Source organism: Drosophila kikkawai, chromosome 3L, assembly GCF_030179895.1.
Source record: "Drosophila kikkawai strain 14028-0561.14 chromosome 3L, DkikHiC1v2, whole genome shotgun sequence".
NCBI lineage: Eukaryota > Metazoa > Arthropoda > Insecta > Diptera > Drosophilidae > Drosophila > Drosophila kikkawai.
In genome coordinates, this window is record NC_091730.1 from 10,708,022 (window position 1) to 10,733,896 (window position 25,875).

Sequence of the window (25,875 nt, forward strand, 5' to 3'; positions counted from 1 at the left end):
CTTATATTGTGCAAGAAGGCCTGAAGGCAGCTCGTTACGCATCTTATTAATCCTATATAAATTAAATCAAATTTGGATATAATTATTAGATATTGAAACCTAAAAAGGTATACCACAAAATTCAGATTGATTTTTCTATATTTTCAATTATCGAACCCAATATTATCTGTATACATTTTCCTTAAAAATATATCTTAATATCTATACTTTCTATTTTTCTGTGTACTGCATTGCTTTGGCATGTTGCACATTGTTTGCCGCACTGCAATTGTTCCGCTCAGTTGATCCGGGTATTCCCCGAAAACCCCCCTTTAATCTTTAGCCCCCATCGATGTTGAATTTTTATTTTAGCAAAGTTTTTTCATTTTGCCCCGAAAGCAAAGTGAAATTCCTTCATGTCAGCCAAGGATTTTCCTGCACCCTGGCTTAATGAATTGGAAGCGATTTTCAGAGCTGGCGACATCTGGGCTAAGTAATTTTGTGGAGCAAAAGCTAAGTGAATACGCTCACATGTGAGCCATTCCCGTTATTTACAAGCTCAATTATGCGGTAGCCAAAAGAGTCATATACAGTTATAGTTAGTTTTCTGTTTATGGAACCCACGTTATATTAAGTCACCCTTCGCAGCCCTCCTGTCAATTTAGGTGGGTAATAAATTTCAATATTGTACTCATTTCTTTTTTTTTTTCGGGCCTTTCGGACTCGGGGAACTCCGGGGCGATATCTATGCGGGTTATCTTCGGTGTGACGTGCGGTTATCGGAGGGAATGGAATACAGCCGGACTATACCATAATTTGCTTCAAAACGGTGTGAATTATTTGTTCGTTGCTGCCTGGGATACCATGTGGATTATTATATCTTAATTTTCTTTAATGGTTTATTATGATCCGTCGACTGCAGTTGGCCTTTTGTTTGCATTGCGTGCCAAACGCTCTGGCACCTCTCATCCTTAATAACAACACTGATAATTTCGTGTGATTGACAATTGTTTTCTTCACAACAGCTTTTTGGTTGGTTCGTTTTGCGATAATGATAATAATATGTAATAATATTTATTTCGATGCCCCGGCATCGTCTGACAGTCATAAATCGTGCTTATTTATGGAAAATGAGATTTGTAGTGGCGCATTAATTGTCCGTCATTCTGGCTGTCTGAATATTTCTATATCTCTGTCATTGGGACATGCGATTGGAATGCTGAGACCCCAGTACTGAACTCATTGCAGAGCGATGACATTGATATTGTCTTCTATAATGTGCAATACTTATAAAACTGCTAATGAGAGATTAACTATAATTAATTATATTGTTTACTTGACTAAAAGGTGATTTTTGATTATCTGTAAGAATTAAAAATAGAAACTAGGTTTCACAACAGTCTGTGAGCTTGAGCTTGTCTGGCTTTAAATATAAGAAATATCTCCTGGGATTCCCCAAATTTGTTTTGATCAGATCTCACAGTTCAAAGAGCCTATGATTTATACTCATAATGGAACATCTCTTAACAATCTTTAATTGTTTTTATCTATGTACATAGCTCAACGAATTCGATGCAATAATTCAACTTACTCAGTGAGATTAATGATCCCTTAATTGATCCCGAAGATTTATGAGCCTTAACTTGATTAAAATCATTTGTAAGGCGACGGTTTATATTGTACTTAATTCTTTAACTTCTTGGCACCAAATTGATTTGTCAGCTTGTGGACTTGAATGAGGCATCTCAACTTAACCCAAACCAAAGACCGAACAACCAGCTTGGATAGCGACTCCTCGCGAATGCTGTGAGCGATTCGATTCCAGGGAAGTGAGCTGTTATGGGATGTCTTTAATGCCCATTGACAGAGCGCCGGGTGCAGTCCAGCCGGCGAGGGCAACAACGCCACTGGTTGTCTAGTTAAAGCCAAAGTTAAAGCGAAATTCCCCCTGAGAAACAAACAAAAGCGCAGACGATCGATCGACAAAGTACAAACAAAAGGCATGCCACAGCTAAAATGCCAATGGATGGGGGGGACCTTAGCCAAAGGGAAGAAAGGGGATGAGGGGGACCCCGGTACCACCCAGGAAAATCACGATGACGAACCGATGCCCGGCCAGATACGGATACATGGCCTGCAAAGGCAACAACGACAGAGGCAACACCTCTTGTTAGTTTTACTGATCATGATCATGACAGCGGTAGAGCGATGCACTGTTCGAAATCTGAAGATTTATGATGGTTTATCAATGATCATCTATATAGAATATGAATATTAAACGGGTCTTGGGTTTAGATATTTTATTTAAATAATCTTGATAATAAGATTGACCCGTTTCTTTTGTCCTGGGATAGAAATTCAAGTTTGTCGCATAATATCATTAAAAATCTATATATCCTTGTGCAAATTGTTGGATATCTATAGATCCAAAACATTTATATACCTATAAATATTTTTCAATATAATTTTTATATAATATTCTATAAATAAAACTCCTCTTTCTTGACATTATCTGACCTCTATTATAAGACCTCTAATTCCCCAATTCGATATTCATCTATTTCCCAAATGATTTTCCCCGAGTGCATACCATTTGAGCCCTGCCCAGTGGACAAACTGATTGAGGCACGAACAGGCGAAACTCCTTCGTGGGTCAATCATTGGGTTGCAAGTTGCAACTTCAGGCTGCAGCTAAAGCTGGATCCGAAGAATCATGGTCCGAGTCGAGTTCATGTTTCACAGTTTGCAAATAACTCTAATCGGGGCTTTCTGCATCTGTGTGTGGGGGTGGGTGCCTTCCGCCGACTCCGTTTATAAGTCCCCCGGCCAGCGATCCTGCATTTTCCTCTTCATTTTGGATCTGAACAAGCCATGCATTGTAAGTTCATTAGCGGCCCAAGTGCACGATCCGCTCGTTGTTGCTATTGCTTTTGTCGTTGTTGTAGGACCGTGGATCTGACTTTAGTGCCTACTCCTCCTCCTCCGATGCCCCTTGAAATGCATATAAACATGAGATTTTTCTGCACCTTCTGGCCAGACTTTTATTTTTGGATACCCTAGGTTTGGGTATACAAAAATTGGGTGGGATTAGTCGCAGAAAATATTAATTTACTTAATTAATGTATATAAGTAAATTAATTATATACGAAGGTGTTTACATTGTTCATAAGATTCGCTTTACGCCATGTATCGCTAGAATTCCCAACTGGTTCTAGTGTCTTAGACATGACAGAGTCTACATAGATAACTTTATAGAATTCCGCCCATAAGGGAATTAAATATTCGACCAGCTAAGCTTGTCATCCTTTCTTGTTTACTTTTATGTTGCTTTGGCATACCTGGGAGCTCCTCCTAACTAACTAGGCAAAATCACTCATACTTGCAGCCCCGGTGCACCACATGTGGTCTGAAGAGCCGAAAACCGGCTCGCCAGGAGCAAAGGCGGGTGGGGCAGAGGAAAGGGAACAAGGAAGAAAGAGAGAGGATGGAGAAATCTTCGAGGGGCACCCTGCAGCTAAAAGAACGGGGTGTATTGAACCGCAGCAGGAAAGCAGCACAGCCAACAATAAAAGCAAAGTCAAAGCCAAAAGTCAAAACGTGAGCCTGGATTGCAGGCGATCTTGTGTTTTCTCCTCTGCTGTGCCCTCCTCTTCAACCCTATCTCTTTCGCTCTTATGAGCTTACCTGGGGATCTGGAAGGTTTTTTTTTTGTTGTGTTCTACCTTTTTATCGCTCTTTTAGCAAGCCAACCGGTGACGCTAACAAGGCAAAAGAAACAACAACGTGGCCGAGGAATAGGTGGAAGAGTCGGAAGAAGAGGGTTAACAAGAGGTGCGGCGGGAGGGGAAGGCAGGGAGAGAGCCAGAGAGACTGAGCTCGTGGACTGACGGCGTTATCTGGTAACAACGTGTTACGAATTACTTTTAACAAGACCCTTAGCAGATAAAAACCAGAAAACCGGTTGAGAGAGAGTAGCAGCAAAGAGAGCACCGAAAAGAGCGTGCGATTGGAACGTGCGCTCATTAGCGAGGTGAGCATATAAACAGGAAGGAATTGCAATTAAAGCCTGTCTCACTTGGTTCCCGTGATTGCAGAGGAGAGAGAGAGCCAGGGACCGGGGGGAGGACGAGGACAGGAGACACCCTGTATCTAACCACCACCACCAACCCGCCTGAAGAAAGTTGAAGAACTTGCAGATATTTCAGCAGGGTGCACTGGAAAAATCAGGGAGCGGTGGACGCTGAAAGAGAGAGTGAATGGAAAACCTGAAAATATGCCAGACAACAACAGATGCCTCTGAAAAAAACTGGAAGGAAGAGAGGGCGCCTTTGGGAGGGGGTGGTAGGTTGGCATGCGAAACGCAGCACATGTGCAGCCTGAAGAGGCAGAGAAATCAGGAACCGGGTGAGGCATGGATGAGGGGTGTAGGAATGGGAGTGTTGGTGGAGGGGGATACGGTAGCTGTCAAGCTAGTCAGAGATTTGTCACCAAAAGAGAGAGAAAGAGAGTGAATTTTTATTCAAGGGTTGGGAAAAGGACAACTGGGTTAAAAAGTACAAATAAATTATTAAGCTACCAAATTTTGCAATAAAAAATAAACCCAATTGAAAATATTTTAAAAACTTATTAAAATCATAAAAAAATTGCTTATCGTTCAGTATATTTTCCTGACGTCTGAACCAGAATTTCGAATGGACAACAAATAGTAAAATTCTTATACAAATATTAAAAAATAAATAAAAGGGTATTGCAATTATTATGTAGCCAAAACTAGCGCAACAGGAAATCGTTGTCGTAAAGCAGATTTACATCGATGATAACGAGGCCATTAAAAGCACCTTAGAAATGCCAAGGGAAAACAAATGCAGCCAATAAAATGAAAACTTCTGCCCATATTTATTTAGCTTATGCAAAAAGTAACGAAATGCGGGGCAAAGCAAACAGCAAAGAAAACCCCACCGTAAACAAAACATTTATTTAGCTGCATTTAGCGTATGCTACTATCCGCTCTCCGGCTCACTCTCCCTCATTCAACCTTTCTCACCAACACAGCATGGCATTCTCTCCCTCACAACCGCTCTGCGTCAGCGAACAGCCAGCTCTTACTAGGCCTTCCAGTTCTCTTTCGACGATCGGAGCGTTCGGTTCAGCGGACCCATGTCGCTCGAGCTACCAAAAGATACTGAATCGCGACGCCTAATTACACCTTCCAAACGCCAATTAATCAATGAATATATAACAAAGTGAATATATAAAAAGCTTCCCTTTGTGCACTAATTGTGAGCAATAACAATAGTCGTTAATAAAAAAGAAGTTCCATAAAGTAGCCACCAAGTGGCGTCCTCGAAATAAAGCGACAGAAACGAGTTATGAAAATACAAATTGTGGCCGTGCCATGTGAGAATGTGTGTTAAAAAATTGCTAAAGAAAAAATAAAAACGAGTTGTTATTGTTGCTATTCCGATCTGTGATCGGTGATCGACAAGCGCCAGCTGCAATTGGATTGGAAATAAGCCCCAAAATAAGATTGTAGAGAAAAACATCCATCCAACGACACCCTAACACCTGAGATAGTGACAACATTTGGCGCTACATGAAATTTTAATTAAAAATCTGTCCCAAAATAAAGTAAAAATCACTTGCAGCGGCGAAAAGTTTGCGGGTATCTGTGTATCCGTCAGATACTTGCTGCTCGCTCGCTGCCCGAGTGTGTGTGTGTGCACTCCTCCAGGTGTCGCCGGTGCCTGTGTGAGTGTTTGATGTAAGCAGACGTGAAATTGGATTAACTTTGACAGACGCACGCCGGTTTTTAATTACCACCAAAGACTTTTTTTTTTGGATTAACAGCGAAAAGTTGGACCATCTCTCCAAGGTAAATATCATGCATGAGAAAATGGGGGACTGCGGAGACTTCCATTACACTGCAAGTCAAAAGATCAGTTGCGGGAGATCCGTATAATGGGATATGTCAGTCAATGGGGATATATATGGGATACGCAAAGGGGAGAACTGATCTTTCGAGGGGAGAATAGTACCATCTCAGCATATACAAATTATTCTGAGGAAATTGCTTTAGCTCAAGTTAATTGAATGGGTCTTAAGCTGTTCTGATCTTTGTGGGAACTTTTCGAAATAATGATTTCAAATAGTATTAAATAAAACACAGGAAATTGAAGAGAACAGTTTAATATTTTGTGATATTTTTATACAGTTTATTTAGGGAAGATGATCTTATAGGTTGAAGATCATAATATTTTATCATAATATTTTGTGATATTTTTATACAGTTTATTTAGGGAAGATGATCTTATAGGTTGAAGATCATAATGTCGTCATAATTATGACCTAATATACCCTTTAAAGAATGCTAAGAAAAATCATAAAAACTGAAGTTTGAAAATGTTTCTTGTATTCCAATATATTTGTTGGATATTATACTGTATGCTATTATACTCCGGGATATTTATAAATATGTATGCTAAAACTACAATACCAAAAAAACACCATGAATGTCCGTAAAGCTCCAGTGAATCTTTGTGGGAACTTTTGAGTTGATCCCTTTGAAAATACTACAAATCCATAAGGTACAAAAAAAACTCATTGAATATTTAACCCCAACAACAGTTACACACATCGTTATTTTTACCGTTTTATTCGTTTGGCTCGCCACCTTATCTCTACTCAATTTCTGTTCGGCTTCACTGTTTGTTTACTCAACAACAAAAATTGCGGCAGTTGGGTTCTTTTTTTTCGACAATTTTCGTTTATTTCATTCGAATCAATATTGCCGTCAAATGAATGGAGAGCCACGAACTGAAATCTTATCTCCCGGAGGGGAAAAGTGGGGCTCGGAATGCGTATGTCTGTGTCTGTGTCTACATTATTTCATTATTTGTTGTCAAAGTTTTGGCTGCCGAGGCAGCGACTACCAGAAATACTACCATGCTATCGATAGAGTTGGAAAATCAGAAAAAAAAAAATAATAACAGACAAGAAAATACAGTGGGAGAGAGGTGGATAGATAGGCAGAGCGAGAGCGGAGATTGCAGGTGCTGCTGGCTCTACCTGGAACTACTTGGAGTTTGTCTCTGACTCTTCGGCTTAATCTCTAATCAAGATAAGCCATTGCATGTCGATCGCTTCGTGTTCGAGATGCGAGATTCGAGATCCCCCCAGATAGTTTTTCTCTTTTCTCCGTTTCTTTCTTTATTTTTTCATACATCCATATGGGTCTGTGTGGAAAATTATGTTTCTCTGCGGTCATAAATTATGCGTAACGTGACACCTTCGTCTACAGGTTTCCAATGGGTCGTTAAATATTTTATTTCATTTTTATTGCTTTGCCATTGGTTTTTCGCAGGACGACTCGGATCGTTGAGACGAGAAATGATTTCATTAAATTTTCAGTTAACAGCGCGCAGACGCTGCCAAGGTTAGGCCCTGGACAAAGAGTCCGCCAGAACCGGCAAAAAAAATATCAATTTACATACTGAGACGCATAGGGACATCATGCGGTGCCCGGCTCTCGGCTCTCGGTTCTCCTCCGGGCCTGGCCCGCACTTTCGCAATTCGAAAATTCGAAAAATTGCGCTTTGTCACACAGCAAACGACTTTCGGCCGCCTGCTGGGGCGACACTCAAATGCCAGGTTCTGCTGTTTGCCCAACTCTGCTGGTTATAACTCCAGAGTGTTGCCTGTGGCCTGCGGCACAGTGGCAAGATGTATGAAAAAATTGGAGAAAAAATATTAAGAAAAATTTGAATATGTAATTAATGCCTGGTTATTTTATTAAAACATGTCAAATTTATAAAAAGAAAGTTAAATCTGGAATTAGAATTGAAATTTATTGTTTAAGATGAGTAACATTACCTATACTTCAGATTTAATGTTATATTCCTTTATATTTTTTATTTGTTTATTTATAAATTGATTTTTCTAGCCCGATATTCCTTTTTTAGACTTATCACTTATTTATTTAAATAAATAAATGCGGCTAACCATGGAATTTGTTTCAAATTCTTCCGAATTTCAACAACTCCCTTTTCAATATCTACATATCCTTGACCACTGTGCACAGTGACCTCCTGTAGCTTTCCGGCATGTCTGGTTCTCCATCTTCCCGTCGCTCTTTGCGCCTCCTCCCTGTCTTCCGAACAGGTGATCATTTTACAAACGTTCCTGACTACCTGCTCCCGCCATTCCCGCCGATCCGAGAATCCCGAAAGTCGGCGATAAATTATGTTTTGTTTGGTTTTTGGTCGCTCTTTGGTTTTTTGTCTCCTCCATGGGGCTCGGCTATAAATTTCTCGTTGACTTTTTCCACTTGTCAAAGTCTCTTGATTTTCTTGCTGCCTTGCTGAATTTTTTTATATAGTTTTTTTTTATTTTTTGGTTGGGTGTCTCTTCTCCAGCTTAATTGTGATGGCGAACGGATTATCTCGTTTTTTAAGCAATTGGCTGCTGCGAAAATTTATTGACAAGCGCATTGACACTCTGCCAGTGAGTCAGTCAGTCAGTCACTCACTCAATTCAGTGGGGAGATGTCAGTTGACTTGTCACTCGCGGTGGGTTTGTCAGTTTTGTATCCTGTTAACCATTTTTTAGCCGTCTTTTTTCTGATCAGCCATGATGGAGCTGTCAGCTTAGGCGCTAATGTGCATACTAATGTCGGATTCTGCTTGGGAATGGGATGGCGAAACTATATTGGAATGTTTTGGGATCTTTTTTATAAATGCACAGGAACAAAAACTTATTTTTCTACTTGAAATATAACAAGTTTCTTATATTGAGAGACTTAAATATTCTAAAAAATAATTCTATATAGATTTAGGAAATCAATAACTACCAATAATACCCAATATTTAGTATTCCAAGTCTATTGATATCATTATAATTATATATATGGATGGCATCTCATGTGCCTTTCAGTTCCACCTTTTGCCTGTTCCACCTCCGTTTGCAATTAGTCCGCCGGGCAGTGGCATTATGTGTTCCCATGATCATTTACCGATCTTGTTATAATTATAAAACCCACAATTGTCTCATTGCGGGTATCGTCTGCCCGAGTCTAATCATGTTGAGGCCCGGGCAACTCCTCCAATGGGCAAACCGATAATTTACGGACAACCTGAGCAACGACCCTCGTAATTATAAAAACGTTTCCCCTTTTTCGGTTGCACTCTCTTTTCCTCGCACATTGCTTGTTTAAATAACAACAACATATTGATTAATTTTCGAGGCAGAGTTGAGGACGGGACTTGTCGTGGTGGTTCAGAGCGGGGCCGAAAGCAGGTCTCGAGTCGTCCATCAAACTGGCCAAGTCAACTTGGAACCCGTGCTGCAATTCATCAAACTGCGGGCCCAGAATGTGTGTTGGCCTTCTTTGGCGTCTTGCGGCACCGAAAGAAATAATTTTACTTAAAGAAAAAGTCTAGAAATATATAAATGAAATATTGATTTGATATTTTTTATAAAATTTAATTCAGACTAAAGTACAGATTATTTCTTACATTAATAACAGATTAGTAGATATATTTTTGATGTTCTGCTGATTCTTTAATCACTAATATCTTGATTGATATTTAGTTTTGTTAAAAAATAAATTAAAAGTACATTAATTTTCCTGATAAATGTTTTCCAGTGTGCTCTTGTATTTTGGTTTGGCTCGTTTTATTTGATTTATTTTGCAGCTCCTTCAATTTTCCCCCATTCAGTGGTATTATTAGGCTTGAGGCTCTCTCTTTCCCCAGTTTTTTTTCCCCCCATTGTGGTTAGCGGAGGAAAACCGAAATCAATTTGACATGATTGCCATGGATCATAATTTTTTCTTTCTTCTTTGTGTTCGTTTGGTTTCTTCAACGCTTTCTTTGGAGCCCAGGTTTTTTTTTTGTGAGTGTTTGTTTTGAATATTTTGTTTGCCGGCTATTAGGTTTTGATTATTTATGAGCTGGACCCGTGGGGCACACACACATGGCTCGTTGGAATTGGCCCGGCAATTAGCCAACACGGACGCCTCTCCAACCGAAAAACGATTATTTGTTTTTAAATGAAAAATCACCAAAAAAGAGCTGCGTTCGGCACCTTAGATCCCTGTACTTTTATTATTATTATTTTAGCATGCCCCCAAACTATTTGTCTTTGGCCAACAATCCAGCCAGAAATTGCCTTTTAATGGCAGTTTACTTATATATTTATTTGTTTATCTTTACATATTTCAAAGGTTTGGCACCAAAAGCTAACCACAGCTAAGCTAACAGCAAAAAAGATCTTTCGACTCCCCAAAACCCAGCAGACCAGACCGATTTATCTTTTATAATTTTTCAATAAATTTATTGTTTCTCGTTTTCTTTTTTGTTTGCATTTTTTGGCGATTGTTTACGAAAAGCATTTATTATGCATAGTTTTGGTTAGACAGGCGAGCAAGCTATCAATTTTTCACCTCTCGTATCTGGCAGATACATCAAACAAAAAGTCGAAACTTGTTGCTTGGCTTCGCGTCGCATGGCGGCTTGCTAACTGTGTCGCTAAATGTGCCTTGCCGTGTTGTTGGAGAGATAAATTCCATAAAAATCAACAGAAACTACAGCAACACACTCTAAAATCGACGACTACCTCTAAACAACAATAACCATGAGAAATGACAAAGGCAAACGACGACGACGTCGACGACGCTATCTGAGGGAGAACTGATGATGATTTATGAGCGTCAGAAATCAAGTAGAAAATTACGGTAATAGAAGAACACAAGGCAGACTGCACACACATATACAGATACGCACCTATACATAAATAAAATCCACATAGATACACCTTACTACCTAGGCTTCCAACTGAAAATACAAACCGTACATTGGGCAATTTTAACTGGAATTTATTTCGTTTTAGAACCAAAAATAACCAAAAAGAAAGAGAATCAAGAACAAGTTATTCAAGAATATTTTTCGTTTGGGGAAAATACGTTTAATATGCTAATTGTCAATGTAAATATTGATCATACGCCTGGTTGGAGCAATTTGCATTTTATCCCGAACAAAACTAAAAGTGTCGGTTATAAATCTAATGGCAAAGTCACACATGTGGGAGAACACAAGATATAGAAACACTTATTTATGGGGTTTTTTCTATCTCTCTCTCTCTTCGTTCGCTTTTGAGTCTAATTCATTTAGCAAGACGACACCTTGTTAGAGCCCTGACTTGTGACGGGATGCGGGGGGATCTTTTCCAGCTGCCATGTGTGTGGGTTCTTAGCTGGAAATGTAGCGACTAGGTGTTAATTTTGTTTGTTAGGCGACCAGTCGCCAGACCCCAGTCTCAAAGGAACAAATAGTTCACAAACATGGTTCTAAAATAAAAATTTATATTTAAATGAACAAGACATGCGGGCAGGAGTGTAGGTGTTTGTAGGAAAAATGAAAGAAATTGTAGAAACAAGTGAATAATTTAAGGGGAAATTTAAGGGTCATAAAAATGGGAGATTAACTTGTTTATGTTGTGTAGAAAGATTTTATTCATAAGGTTTTTATATACTTTCAAAGCCAGTATATGTTAATGAACATGTTTACAATTTTTAAAAATATTTAAAAATGTTTATATATAATAACTTTAATTTAAACTAATTCTTATAAATAAATCTCAGTTAAAAGTTAAAGTATCTTATAAAATTCCTTTAATTAAATTACTATTTACTGGCCTTCTTAGAAACTAACCCCTGGCACGTCCTTTCGATCCCTCTGAGTTGGACAAAAACAAGCCCAAATGAAACTTATTTAATATGCCTTATAAAGAAAGCAGTTAATTAAAACGACCCTGTAGGAGGGCGGCTGTTGCTGGAGCTGGAGCTTCCCTTGAAATCAGTTAACAAAAGCCCAAAGATAAACAGAGCCCGCTGAGGAGGATGGATGCAAAGTAAAGGGGCAGGGAGAAACCGCGGGAAAAAAGAAGGAAACCAAAATAAAATAAAAGAGGAGAGCAGATCCAAGTTGAGTGCATAAAAATGCCCAAGTTTAAACAGAATTCAGATCGAGATCCACGGCAGGAAGGGCAGTTCAGGAGGAGATGAGATGGGATGGGCAGGCATCATTAATTCTCACCCAAGTGTTGCACGACGACGACTTCTTCGGACCGCTGTGCATATTTCCAATTAAAGCAACTTGCAACTCTAATGAACTTGAAGATATCAATCTACGCGCTGTTAACCCTAAAAAACCACAGACAGACGAACGGTCCGAACGGCACGAAAAATAAATGTCAAGCTAATTAAAAGTCAGGCAAAAAAAAATCTCGACTTCTTGACGGCGATCGGGCATGCAATATTAGTCATAAATATTCCGTCTTGCCCCTCGCCAGATGCAACTTTGTGTGGAGGCAGCAAATTAATTGAAATAGTACCAAAAATAGAAGAACTATTGCTGTTGCTGCATGTATCCAACAGATACGCATCTCTGGGATGCATCTACGCACATGTTTCAGCCTCTGTCGCTCTCTCTACTCCTCTTCCTGTCCCTCTCCAAGTGAAAAGGAAGCGCTCGGCTCGCGTTAAAACAAACAAAAACATATTTTTCTTATAAACAGAACTCTGAACAAAATAATTTTATTTTCAGCCAGCAGGCAGAGCATCAGGTTCTCTTGTATCTTTGTATCTTCCTTTTGCTACACCTCTCTTTGTCTTTCTTTCGAATGTGCAGTGAGAACAATGGGGATGTGCAAGGAAAAAGGAAAGTTCACTTCCGATTTTTGACTAAAAAAAGACAAGAAGAAAGTCTTTAAAACATCGATAGTTTTAGGGAAAAATCTATTATAATATATATATTCTAAATATAAACTAGTATCTTTATAACAAAATTCTTCTGACGAAAAAATAACCCAAAGGATCTCCACTCCTTAACTATTTTTCTCTCCGTGTAACCAGTATCTTTTTTGGGCTCTCGCATCGAAACATAATTAATTTCTGTTTGTTTAAGGTCTGCGCCTGCGACTGACTGTTGTTTCCTGCAAACAGCCATGACGATGGCGATATTTGCTTTCTCGGCGAGCCGAGCCGAGGGAATCCAGGAGCCAAGAAGGGGGTTCTGCTCCTTGAGATTCATTGGAATTTCAATTTTGAAAAACACAACGAAAAAAAAACGATACTCCACACAATACATATTCATTGTCGTCGCTCGTCGTGTTGGGCATTTAAATGCTTGCTCATAAATTTGCTTTTTTCTTTTTGCAATGTCATAAATTAAACATTTTGGAAACTGATACGTTTCGCCCCTCCCTTTAGCCATTTGCCTCTTTTATTCTTTTATTGATCGTCAAGTTGACATTCGCTGGCGGAGAGAGAGACAGTGGGAATATTTTGCCATAAATTATGCGCTTAATTAATTGGCCTACAAATTCCAATTCCACTCCGAATCTTTCCCAGTTAATTAGTCAGAAACAGAAAAGCGAATCAAACGAGTCTTGAGACTCTCAAGAGCTCCGAGAATCTCAATCTTGATACAGCAGGTTCTTTGAATTTCTAAGATTTTAATGCAAATGTATTTGTGTGTCGCAGATTTATGACTTCGAAGTCGCATTCAAATTGAAGTTTTCTCAGAATTGGTTTTTTCTTTAAGCTTTTTAATTGAATAAAGCATAATTTCTCAGATTTCGGAATGCAGGGATTTGTGGATTTAATGAGAAATATAAAGAGAGAAAAAACATTAAAAGATGGAAATTAAAAATGTTTCTGCTTATTGGGAAATTCCCCTTTCCCAAAATAGCAAAGCCAAGAATTCAATTACCAAGAAAACATCCCATCTTTGCCACACATTTTGCCATAATCTCGTGTTTTATCTCAATTAGGCAAGCCCCACCAGCCACCGGCAAGCGGTTATAATTAAAAAATTGTCATTTTCTTGTCGTTTGCTTAACTTTATCTGCAATTTGTTACAGCAGAGATTACACCTGGCAAATTGTGAGGCGAGGGATGTGGGTACACATGAATCAAAGGCGGCAAGAATAGAACACTGCATTGTGGTTCCTCAGACTTATCTGAGAAGTACTCTTTGGTTAGGCAAATCTTTTGCGGCGCACACCCACCCACGCCTGCCTGCAGATACACAGATACAGATACAGAAACAGATACAGATACATAGGCCCCGGAGACAGCCACAGATACGGATACGCAACCTCTTCTGCGGCACTTTATTTGTCGCTGGCTGATTAAACTTGCATTATATATACACATAAATATATGTACAAAGAGTGCCGTTAAAGCAAACAACAACAAGGCGCGTTCTTTAATAGGAAATACAAAAAAAAAGTAACGTAAGGGGGGAGAAAAAGTTAATTAAATTGTAAGCGAGTTGCTTCTTCTTGGCTTCCATTGGCACACACGCGACTTCTTCATCATCCGGCGAGTGTGTCTGGCCCCTTAATCCCGTGGCGTGATTAAAGTAGTCCACTTTCGGCTAGGCCCAGGGATACAAACAACTCCCCGGCCACTACCCATTTTCCAGCATTTTCCATCATCACACTTTTTGCCCCCCTTTTTCCTGTTTGCTTTTCGGTGGGAGCTGCTGCCTCTGTGTTTTTCTTTCGGGGGCTCTTTCCTCCCTTTGAAGTGCTGCCGCAGAGACAACTGCAATTGTTCTTTAGCCGCCCACAAATTTACTGGCCAAATATTAACATATTTGCCGCGGGACCCAAAGAACATAACTCAGGCCACAAATTGCGGCAACTCTTTTGGCTCAGACTGTTATGTCGCCAACTAAGCCCGCATATTTTTTCCAGCCAAAAATTTCCCTTCTCGCCATCGGGCATAAATCCAGTTTTATGCTCATTGCATAATTAAGTTATTTGGGTTTTAATATTTTCTAATTATACAAGATTTATAAACATTTTTTTACGACCCTCTTTACGATAAAAGAGATTCGGCGAGATGCCCGAGATCTCAACAGGGGGATTTCGCTTTATGGTAGTGGCTTGGTTTAAGCTTTTATGTCCACCTCTAAAATTGACACTTATCAGATAACTTATCAGTCGTTTTCGTACCTCTTTTTTGCATTTCATTACAGGCCAGCCACAGGAAATTCAAACCGAAAGCAGCTCAACCAACGGAATGGAAAAAATGGTAAGTGGAGATAATTTTCTTAGATTTTATTATAAGTTGGGGAGAGTAGATTGATTTGTTTTAGGAAATTCCCTATGCTATATATATTTGTAATCTTAAATAAGAAATTTATAAACTCTCCTTAATTTTGCATATAAGAAAGACATCATCAGCTAGACGTAAATATAAATAAGAGGCTAGAAAACTTGACCTTTCCTTGGCCAAACACTTTGCCCCTTGGCTACTTCATTGCGCTTAGTTTGCGGCACAATGGAGAGAAAAATGCCAGGGCGACCCGACCCTGTGATGGCAGCCAGTGTGCAATTGACCAAGGAGCAGAGAGCTCAGAGCTCAGAGCTCAAGGAGCAGGAACCTCCTAGTAGTTGGCAGGCAGCATTCAGCATCATCAACCTCGTCTTCGTCTGCGGTTGTCGGCAGTTACTTTTCAACGCCAAATTTGCTTTTCAAAACGAGCCAGCTCTTGATACACAGAGAGAAATTAAAGAAGTTAATTATATTTTTAAAAATATTACAACGTTTGTAGCATTTAAAAGAAGCAAAGAAGTATCTTGAGTGGAAAGTAATGTCCTTAAAATGATTAAATCCACAATATTTTCTTGTACTTTAAGGATTTATTTTATTTTATAAAAATTTTAAAAATTCTAAAGAGTTGTTTTTATAATTTTCCCCTGTGTAAGAGCACAAAGTTTTTAGCCTGAGCCTGGTTTACTCGTTTTTGATGCCGTGGGCGATGCATCTTCAGACGCGACTTGTTGCCCCATTGTTGGCTTACCCTTTTGAACAGAGAATCTGAGAATATGAGAATGTGGCTGGGGAGAATGAGAATGAGAGAGAGAGAGGACTGAATCTGAATCTTGGGGCATATCTTTTGCCACTTTAACGTTAACGAGCTGTTGACTTCTTTCTGCTTTAGCCGGTAGTTGAGTTGCCAAGTTCCCCCAGTTCTTTTTCTCCTATCCATCATTCTCTCATATTTCCCTTTGGCTTAAAGCTAAATAAATGTCCTTTCAGTCTAGTTAGCATCTGTCTCGTATTTGTTTATTTTTTATTTATATTTTTTAACCAGTTTTTTTGTTTAAGGCTCATTTGTTATGCGAGACATTTCGAAATGTTCTGGCATGTAATTAAATCATGAGAATATTTCCATAAATACACACATTGATTCATCATCATCATAATTCTCAATCCGTTCGCCCGATCTTCGTGTCTTTTTTTGTACAGTTTTTGTTTACAACGCTTTTGTTTGAAATTACAAATAACTAATTTAATATGCCGAGCATGCAACGTCTCCCTTCGCAGCATGTGGCGCTCGACTGCGTCAGGGGGAAAATCGTTGGGATTATTCGGTTAATTGAATTATAATTGTAGACGGCAGGCAGGCATTTCCCCTCTTTTGGCCACTCCCTCAACGCATTGATCACGTCGATCATGTCGAGCAGTCAATCAATTCTAGAAAGATATTTTCATATTCTCGATGTCTTGCGGTTGTGTACATATACCATATATTCTGTCTATATTCACTGAGGCTCTAGGCAAAGTTCATTGGAAATGCCAGTGCAGCGGGGGATGAGTTATGTTTGGAAAAATGAATTGTTGTGATATTTAGATTTTTAGGAATTTCTTTAGAAAGTTTACTAAGGGAATTTTTTAATAGAATTTATTACAAATTAAGGGATGAGTTATGGAAGTCAGAGGAGAATTCTTAAGTGAGAAAAGTGTTATAAATCAAGGCTGTAAGCATTCAATATTCCCTGTAAAGGCTTCTCCAGATATCTTTACAGTTTTTAAAACCCCTAAAAAGGCATCTAAAAATGTTCAATTTAATTTTAGAGCTACCAATTTCAGTGTACTTTTGGTTTTTTTTAAGATTTTCCCTCTGAAATATTGAAACCTTACGAATTTCATGTAATTTTTCTAAGAGAAAACCCCAACATCATATATATTTAATTTTATTCAGCTAAATAATATGATAAAGACAGCTAACCTTATACCAAATTTTGTAAATGGAACTCCTGTGAAGATGAAATCCGTTTGGCCAAATCAGTTTGCACCTCTCGTGATTCGATTCAACTCAATTTCAATGGAATCGAACTCAACTTTTCTGGCACGTCGGCAATGGCGTCAATGTAAACAACAGTGGATATCCACCTAAGGCGGATCACGCACAGTGGAACCCACCCGTTGAGTGGGCCGTGTGGGGAGTGGCTAAGGTTGGAGTGGCGGAGTGGCGGTGGTGGTACATCATCCGACATCCCTTCGTGCTGTTTCCTGCCCGAAAAACACGCGCTGATTGCTTTGGCTGTTGAAATGCGCTTGGAAAAATAAACCAAGAGCCCAGGGAGAAAAGGCATAAATTATTTGATGCAACAAAAACTCTCGCTCACCGAGAAACGCCTTTGGGAAAATTAAGGTGACCATATGTGGCCGGAGGGCACCCGACTGAGAGCCAAGTGAAGCAAGAAAAACAGTTCATAAAATCAACAAACAACAGCAGAAGCCAAGAAATGGCATTTCGAATAGGAATAGGAATAGGAATCTCGAGCAGCATTTGGAATGCCATGCAGGGAATTCTTGGCCCGTGTTGCTGTTCGTGTTTCAAATAAACTTCGAAATGCATAAATAGTTTACAACAATAACAAGCAGCGCGATTCCACGAGAAGCTAAGAAAAACAGGAACAAGTGCGTTGATTGCAGCCAGCCGCCGCCTGCACTTTGCAGTGGTAGGGAGGTGGGAAATCAGGCGGAAACTCGGAAAAGTGGGAGGTGGAAAAGCGCCTTGTGTGGGTTGGGCTATTTTGAAAGCGTCTGCTGAGAGGCCGAGAGTGCAGAATGTTCCGAATGGAGCTGGAAAAACGGACAGAATGCAGAATGCAGTTGCATCTGCAGCATACCAAGAGTTCATTGGTTTTCCACATCCTCTGCTGCTGCTCCTCCGACCCTCTTCAAATTTTCCCATTTTCATTCTGCTCATTTGAATGCTTTTTGTTGTTCAACTCATTTGATTTTCCTGGACCAGGGGGAAATCAAACCTGGCTAAGGGGAGATTAGTTGGAGAATTTACTAAAAGTTCAAGTATAGTATCAAGTTTTTACAAGCTTCTAGTTTTCTAGCTAAACTTTTATTACTAAATTTTAAATCAGTTGAGTTTTATCTTCCCTACAAATCGCTTTCCATCAGCGAAATAAATTCCCCCCTCAAACCAGTTGCTACTTCAATTTTCTTCTTGCTACAAGTGCAACATTTTATTAACCCTCGCAACAATTTTCCTACATATTTTGGCGCTTTGGCGTCGTAAATATTTTTATTGCCATAGCCATAAAAAAGAATAACAGAAACGGGACGGGGAGGTTGGAAAAAAAAAGTGCAATAGACTATCAACAGTTTCACGCCTTCCCTCGGCCTTTTGCACACACACAAATATCGGTTGATATTTTCTGTCCGTTTTGTATCTTTGTATCTTTGTTTATGCCACACATGTTACGCCTACGAAAAAGTATCGTATAAACCGTCAGGGGAAACACACACATCCACCTAAACCCTGTCGCATGTCCCGCAGGCCTATTGTCTGGATCCAAGTCGAGTTGTTCCTACATTTGCCAGCCATATGTGGCTTGAATATGCTAATGGCGAAACTTTGTTTCTACCTAGAGTTTGCATACAGAAAAAAAGTAACCAAGTCTTAAGAAATTCAATGAAAAGGTTGCTGAATATTAAATTAAAGACTGTTTTTCCAAACTGAACTAAGAAATATTAAAAATTAAATGCTACTATCAAAAAAATTGACCTGCTTCACCCTTAAAATATTTCTACATTTTCCGATAAACAAAAAGTAAAGTCACTTGATTTGTGGCGTACAAAGTTCATCTGTCAGCGAGGCATCCGATTCGAATCCGAATCCGGATCGGTATCAGGAGTCATGTGTGTGTGCTGTCCACTCTCCAACTATTTTTTTTTATTTTAGGGTAGCGGCATTTCCACTTTGAAATGCCACAAAGTGCCACAAACGAAAAACGGGCTGATAAGCCCCCGATTTATTTATGATTTTGTTCGATTTGGGTGCCTGATGCTTTCATAAATTTAAATTCTACATTGGCCCTGGCGTTTCAATTAAGCAATTGTTGTAAATTGTTTTTCGATTTTGTTTCTGGTGTCGCGTATCGATATTGATATTTGATATTGATATTGATACTGAGTGATATATGGCAGCAGCCTGTGTGTCTCGATAAGATTTCTGTTTGCGCAGGCCAAAAGAAATTAGTCAAAGTTGGAAGCGCTTGCATTCAAATTACTGTTATGGTCAATTTGGCCATTAGCCACAGCGCCATAAATTATTAACAAGAGCCCAAAGCCAACAGCCAGAGATGTGGGATGCCTCATTGAAATTCCCCTATAGCCAGAAGGCAGAGAAGTCCAAAAGCCAAGACGACTAGTGGGACATGTGCTAAGCATTTCAAATTTACATCTACATATATATACAGATTTATATATATTTTTATACCCTTGCAGGGTATTATAATTTCAGTCAGAAGTTTGCAACGCAGTGAAGGAGACGTTTCCGACCCTATAAAGTATATATATTCTTGATCAGCATAAACAGCCGAGTCGATCTAGCCATGTCCGTCTGTCCGTCTGTCTGTCTGTCCGTCTGTCTGTCTGTCCGTCTGTCTGTCTGTCCGTCTGTCTGTTTCTACGCAAACTAGTCCCTCAGTTTTAAAGCTATCTGAATGAAACTTTGCATATAGTCTTCTATATGCTCTCACTGCTATATATGTCGGAAAGGGCCGGATCGGACGACTATATCATATAGCTGCAATACAAATGTTCGATATATTTGTAGAAAAAAAATTAGAACTTTGATGTTTTTCAACATTTTTGCACCATTTTTTATATATGGCCATTCTATATTATTTTAGAATTTTGGTATAAATTTTATCAAAATCGGACGACTATATGATATAGCTGCCATAGGAACGATCGAGAAATAAATAGGAAAAAAAATTATAGTTTCGTTGTTTTTCAACGTATGTTTATCTACTCTAAGGTATAAGCTTTTTTTATTATTCTAGAATTATGGTATAAATTTCATAAAAATCGGACAACTATATCATATAGCTGCCATATAAACCGATCGGTAGATGTAGAGAAAATGTAAAACTGGGAATGTAAAACTGTAACTGTCAAACTGTAAACATAATAAGTATAGGTAAAATGTAATGAAACTCTGTTTTGTGAGTGTTTTCAGCATTTAAATCTATAATATAAACATCGAAACCAATCTGCAAGGGTATACAAACTTCGGCGTGCCGAAGTTAGCTTCCTTTCTTGTTATATATATAACCCCCAATATATACGCAGATTGAATTTGATAATTTGTGGTCTCGCATTGGTTTATGCATTTCCATTTCGTTTCGAATTGGACTGCAACTTTATGACTTGAAGAGGGTGCTAAATTAGTTGGAAAATATATGGAAAAGTGTATTTCTTTTGGGTGGGGAAAACCCCATATTTGTGGTTTCTACTATTTATAGAATATTTTAAGGGGAGATAAATTAATCAGATTTTCTAAATGATATACAAAATGATTAATTGAGGTGTTTAAGATTATTTATTTGAATGGTTTTTCGGTGCCGCTTTCACATTTTTAATAAATGTATTCTTATTTTGTTTTATTGGAATCTTTAAGCTATTTACCAAACGCATTTCATGTCTGAAATTTACGCAACTAATTGATTTTGATATTTATTTAACATTTTTACAAGAAAGCCAAGAAAAACAAACGCAGCAGCAGCCAAGCCATTAAAAGCCATTAACTGAAAACTTAAACGCATGCCAGAGACACATACGAGAAGGGGGTGAATGACGGGGAATGTGGGGTTGTGTGGGGTTGTGCGGGGTTGTGCGGGGAAAATCGGGAAATTATGGGGATGGGTAGACCGGCGACCGGCGACGGTGGCTGCCGCGTGTTTATCGCTTGGCGTCGGGTCGCGCACGCATGCCAACAAAATAAACCCAGCTAGAAATGCCATTAAATACAAGAGAAAAATACAACAAAAAATACAAAAAAATACAAGAGGAAAAAAACATAAACATACACATCGCACATATAATACAAAAGCAAGCCAAAAAGAAAAAGAGAGAAATGGGGAAACAGCAGCGTCAAACAAGCATAAAAATCAATGCCGGGCGAAGGAAGAGCCACCCACCAGGATACCAGAGAGAGACCCCCGAGGCGTATGCGTAATATCGACTGAGCAGGACAGCAAAGTAGAATGCAGAGCGAGAGCGGCGACAAATTTATAGCATTGAAATAGAAACCAGACATCGAGACGTCAAATTGCCCACACAAAACACACTAAACACACAGAACCCAATGAGCGAGCGAATTTTCAAAGTCAAAAACTATACAAACCACTGGCCAAAAACAAATAAATAAAAAATCCTTTTTGCCAGTCTCTGGTCGGTCTCTAAAAACGGAAATTTATGAGCCATATGAAACGTTGTTTGCATTGCATTAAATTGCATAAATTAATTGCCACCAATCAAGAATGATGCCAAAATGCGTTGGCGACTTTTAAATAAATAAACTAAACGTTGGCAAATTAATAGCGAAAATTCGAGCTGAGCAAGCAAATCATAAATTATGTTTAAAATAATATTTGGTAATATTTTGAGTATGTTTAGACAGGGATTTGAAATTCTACATAGAAAGAAATTGTTGCTAAAAATATTGTTTATTTTAAAAACAACAGAAATATTTCTGAATGAAAATTTATTAAGTGTTGTTTTGTTTTTAGAAAATATTATAAATAATTACTGCTTTTCTTGCTGTATTCCAAAACTTTTTGTGTTGAAAGCAAGTTTAGTGCTTAATTAAAAGTGTACTCATTCTGACCCAAGCTTAGCAATTAAGCACCTTTTGGTGGAGGTTACACCCACACAGAGACACACGGACAGCAACACAGACACGACCTCTAACCCGATGTTCACCTATGAAGGTATCCACAACCTCACCGCCTCGTAGCTCACCATTAATTATCCATGTCAGCGGCATTTTGTCACACAACAACACGAGCTAGGAACACATCCTCGCATTTTCCGGGAGCATGTTGCAGATATATTTCACTTAATTTCCACACTGACATTAATTAATACTCGTATGCCCACGTGTGTGTAGTAGAAAGGGGGCCAGAGCCAGAGAGGTTGTTAGTTGACAACAAAGGGCACTAAAAATGTTTGTACGCTAAATGGGGAGGAAGCCTCTAAGCAGGGACATGGTAGAATGTCAACCTAGAACTTCAGGCATTGCCCAGGCATCACTCAAACATGTAGGGAATACGTATACGTATATGTGTATGTTGTAAGGCCCCCCTTTCTTGCCCTCTTGACGCTTTCAAATGACCATAAAAATCGTTTTTATTGCATGTGTCACAACAGCCGGGAAAACTCTTACCATAATAGTTTCTTCCTCGCTCTTTTTTGTATGTCAATGTCGCCGGCAGTTGGTTATTTTTTTTACTGCGGTTCCCCTTAATTGCCGTACATATGAAACAGCCACTGGGAATGTGGCCCACAGACAAACCGGCGGCATCGGCATCGGCGGCTGTCGTTAAACCATCTTTCTTTCCCTCTTTTCCCGCAATTTCAATTAGTTTTCCATCAACAAATATCAGCATATTTTTTATTTCATTTTTTTTTTAGTGCCTAGCGAGCTGCATTTATGATTCAATTATTTTTATTACCAAATCGGGGTGTAAAAAGTGCCGTCAACGGAATTAGCCATAAAATGGTCGATTATCAAATATAACCATAAATGTAAAACGTAGATAAATGGTAATGGCTGTATTTTCCTTTTCGAAAGTTGAAAAACCAAAAAATATATAAAATGAAAAGATCGTTAAATGAAAAATAAATAAATGTCAATTGAATAAAAAGGCAGTAAAGCCTTCTTTCACCGGTTTTTAAGCCATAAAAATATAAATTTTAGAATGAAAATCATAATTGAATGCGGAAAAGAATAAAACTATAAGTACTTGCGGGAAACTAAACATTTTTATTTAACAAAATTCATTATAAAATCTAGAAAACTAGGCATATATTTTACTATCAGCACTTAATTTATCTCTGTAACACCTCAATACAAGGGAAAAGTCATCAAGATTTTTATAGTTCCTTTCGCGCCGATGTTTTATGAAGCCTTAAAGTTGCCTCATAAAACCCCCTTTTTTCTCTCCTCTTGTTTTGCTGCCGGAAAATTGTTATTTTATAAATGTGCCACATCCTAAAGCAACAAAAATTTTACTTATATTTTTTTTTTTGCTGTATTTAATTTGTGCCCCACAGAATTTCCCTCGGATGTGTGGAGTGTTGTGTTCCCATTATCACAGGCAATTCGTTTTTAATTGTTTTTCTTCTCCCCTCCGAAAGTGGGCTGGGGGCGTGGCAACAACTGTCAAAATAAAAACGCTGGCTCATGCTGCAAAATTTGAAATGGAAAATAAAATCTGCCAGAACAGGACAACCACCCAAAAAAACATGAAGGATATACGTGCACATTTTTTGCCTTTTTGCGGGGAAGACACTTGACACTCGACACTCTTTTGTATTTAGTCAGCCAGTCGACAGTTCACACCCCCTCAAAGACACCCCACATTTGGCTTTCCACTGCAGCTGCACTTTTGTCTTGTTATTAGCAAAATTTACCAAAGCAAAGAAACGGGGGCTAAAATCGGATATTTAATTTTATTTTCATGTTTTTGTTTCCCCTCGGAGCTCTTACCTCCTTGGATTGTACACAGAGAAGAAATTTTAGGACCTTTTAAGGGATTTTATATAGTATTTATGAAGTATATTAAATACTTTTTGCTCTTAATCTTAATGTGGTTTCATTTGAGATCAAATTTAAAGACCAAAAAATGTTGTATATTTTTTTAAAATACCTAAACAACTTTGAAGTAAAAGTGTAAAAATTTTTAATAATACTTCCAATACATTTTATTCATAAAAGAACTTTTACAATCATTTCCCAATCTATAAACTTTAAAAATCAAATATTTTATCCCTGTGTATTGTTACCCTCTCTGGCTTTGCCCTTTTGCCTGTTCCAGTCGCTTTCTGCGGTGTCATTTAGTCCACAGTAAGAGTTTTAGCACAAAACAAGGACAACAACGACACAACAAAATAAAAAAGAAAAAAAACAAGGACAAGAAATATTCAATAATAGAAAACCCTAAATGCTAAAATCAACCCCTCGAAACAAACTCTGCCCTGAAGGGTGGTTTCAAGTTCTTCCGGAAATATGTAGCCAACATAATTTGACATTTGCTAAGCGTTTCTCCGAGGATCTGTGATTTATCAAAGGAGCCAAATGAAGCCCCCCAGAGAGGGGATACAAGAATTATCTAGCAGAATCACAATCAGCAGAGTCAGGAGGGGGGGCGTCCACTTAATTAAAACTTAATTGTAAAGGACTCACGGTGGTTAAGCTCGGCCTGGGATAACTATGCAAAAAAGCATTTAATGACGGGGCCACATGCACAAACAATTTGCATTCTGCTAAAACTTTCACAAAGCAACAAAGGCCGCCGAACATCAAAGGGTTAAAAAGTCAGGAAAGAGTGCTCCTGAGCCCCGAGTCCCGAGTCCTCCTCTTTGCAAAAAAATGTTGCAAAAGTGTGACAGCAAAAGCGGGCTGCTTGTAAAAAAAAAAAAGAAGCACGTTTAAATGTCAATGATTTTAATGGGCGGACGCGCAAAAATCTTGAGCCAGTTTTGTGTTTATTACGTTGACAAAGCTCCCGAAGGGAAAAGCTCACAGGAGACCCAAGCAGAGCGGTCCCCTCTTTCCCCATTTTCCCATTTTCCGCACCCCTTGCTTTTCAACCATTTGAACTCGCTGCGTTTGTAAGGTCATGGAACTTGTCTGCATTGACTTTGAGTGGAGTGAGAGTGGGTGTGGGTGTGGAAGGGAAAACTCCCCCTTTTTGGTTGGAAAATAAAAACGTTGCCATTGGGCCTCTCTTTCGCTCAGCAGCTACCTGTCTCTCTCACTTTGGAACCTACCGTGTCGACAAACTGTTTTCATTTTGCGCCGCTACGCGCTTTTTGATGCCGCCGCCAACAAGGCAAACAGTTGCTCCTGCTCCAGCTCCGACTCCCGGAGCAAGCTCCCCGCTTTTCACGGTGAGTTTTTCAATTGATTTTCGCGGTTTGCTTTTGCCAAGGCCACTGCTGGCGGGAGGAAAACTGTGCAAATGGGATGTGGGTAGGACTGTTGCACCTGCTAGCCCTTCGAGTTTGTTGCTGCTGCTTCAACGCTTCTTTGTGTGTGCTGCATTTTGAGGGTTGGGGAAAGGGGGATCCCCAAAAAAAAAAAATATATAAAAAAAAAGTCTGAAAAAAAAATGGAGGAAATTTCCTCCATAGAAAGTTTAAGTGCTTTGTGGTTGGCAAGTTTTTCCTTTTGACTTGACTCTCCATGTTCCGCTTCTTATTCCGCCAACGATTTCGACTCGTTTTGTTCGATGCCGCTCTTTTTTTTCGCGTACTTTGCCTTTGATTGATTGATTGGCCTCCATCGGGGCGATAAGTTATCGATTAGCATTCTCCCTTTTGACTCCGAAACGATGAAGGTTTATCGTTGCTGTCCCCGGTCATTGTTTGGTTAATTGCTTATCATCATTATCTTGAGTGGAGTCCCGATTTACTTCCTCCAGCTTTAGAGTCTCTAGTTAAGCTGTACTTGTAAATGATATTAGCTGTTAAATGTTTATGTCTCTATCAAGGGTTGAGTTGGAAATTTG

General features: G+C 39.0%; 1 protein-coding gene across 1 annotated transcript in view; it reads left to right on the plus strand.

Moving 5' to 3' along the window:
• Positions 1–25,875, plus strand: part of fz2 (frizzled 2) — a 68,311-nt gene that overhangs the window by 36,123 nt on the left and 6,313 nt on the right. Inside the window, exon 5 of the mRNA XM_070284972.1 lies at positions 15,021–15,076. The gene's annotated coding sequence lies outside the window, so the exon portion shown is untranslated. The remainder of the gene's footprint in view (positions 1–15,020; positions 15,077–25,875) is intronic.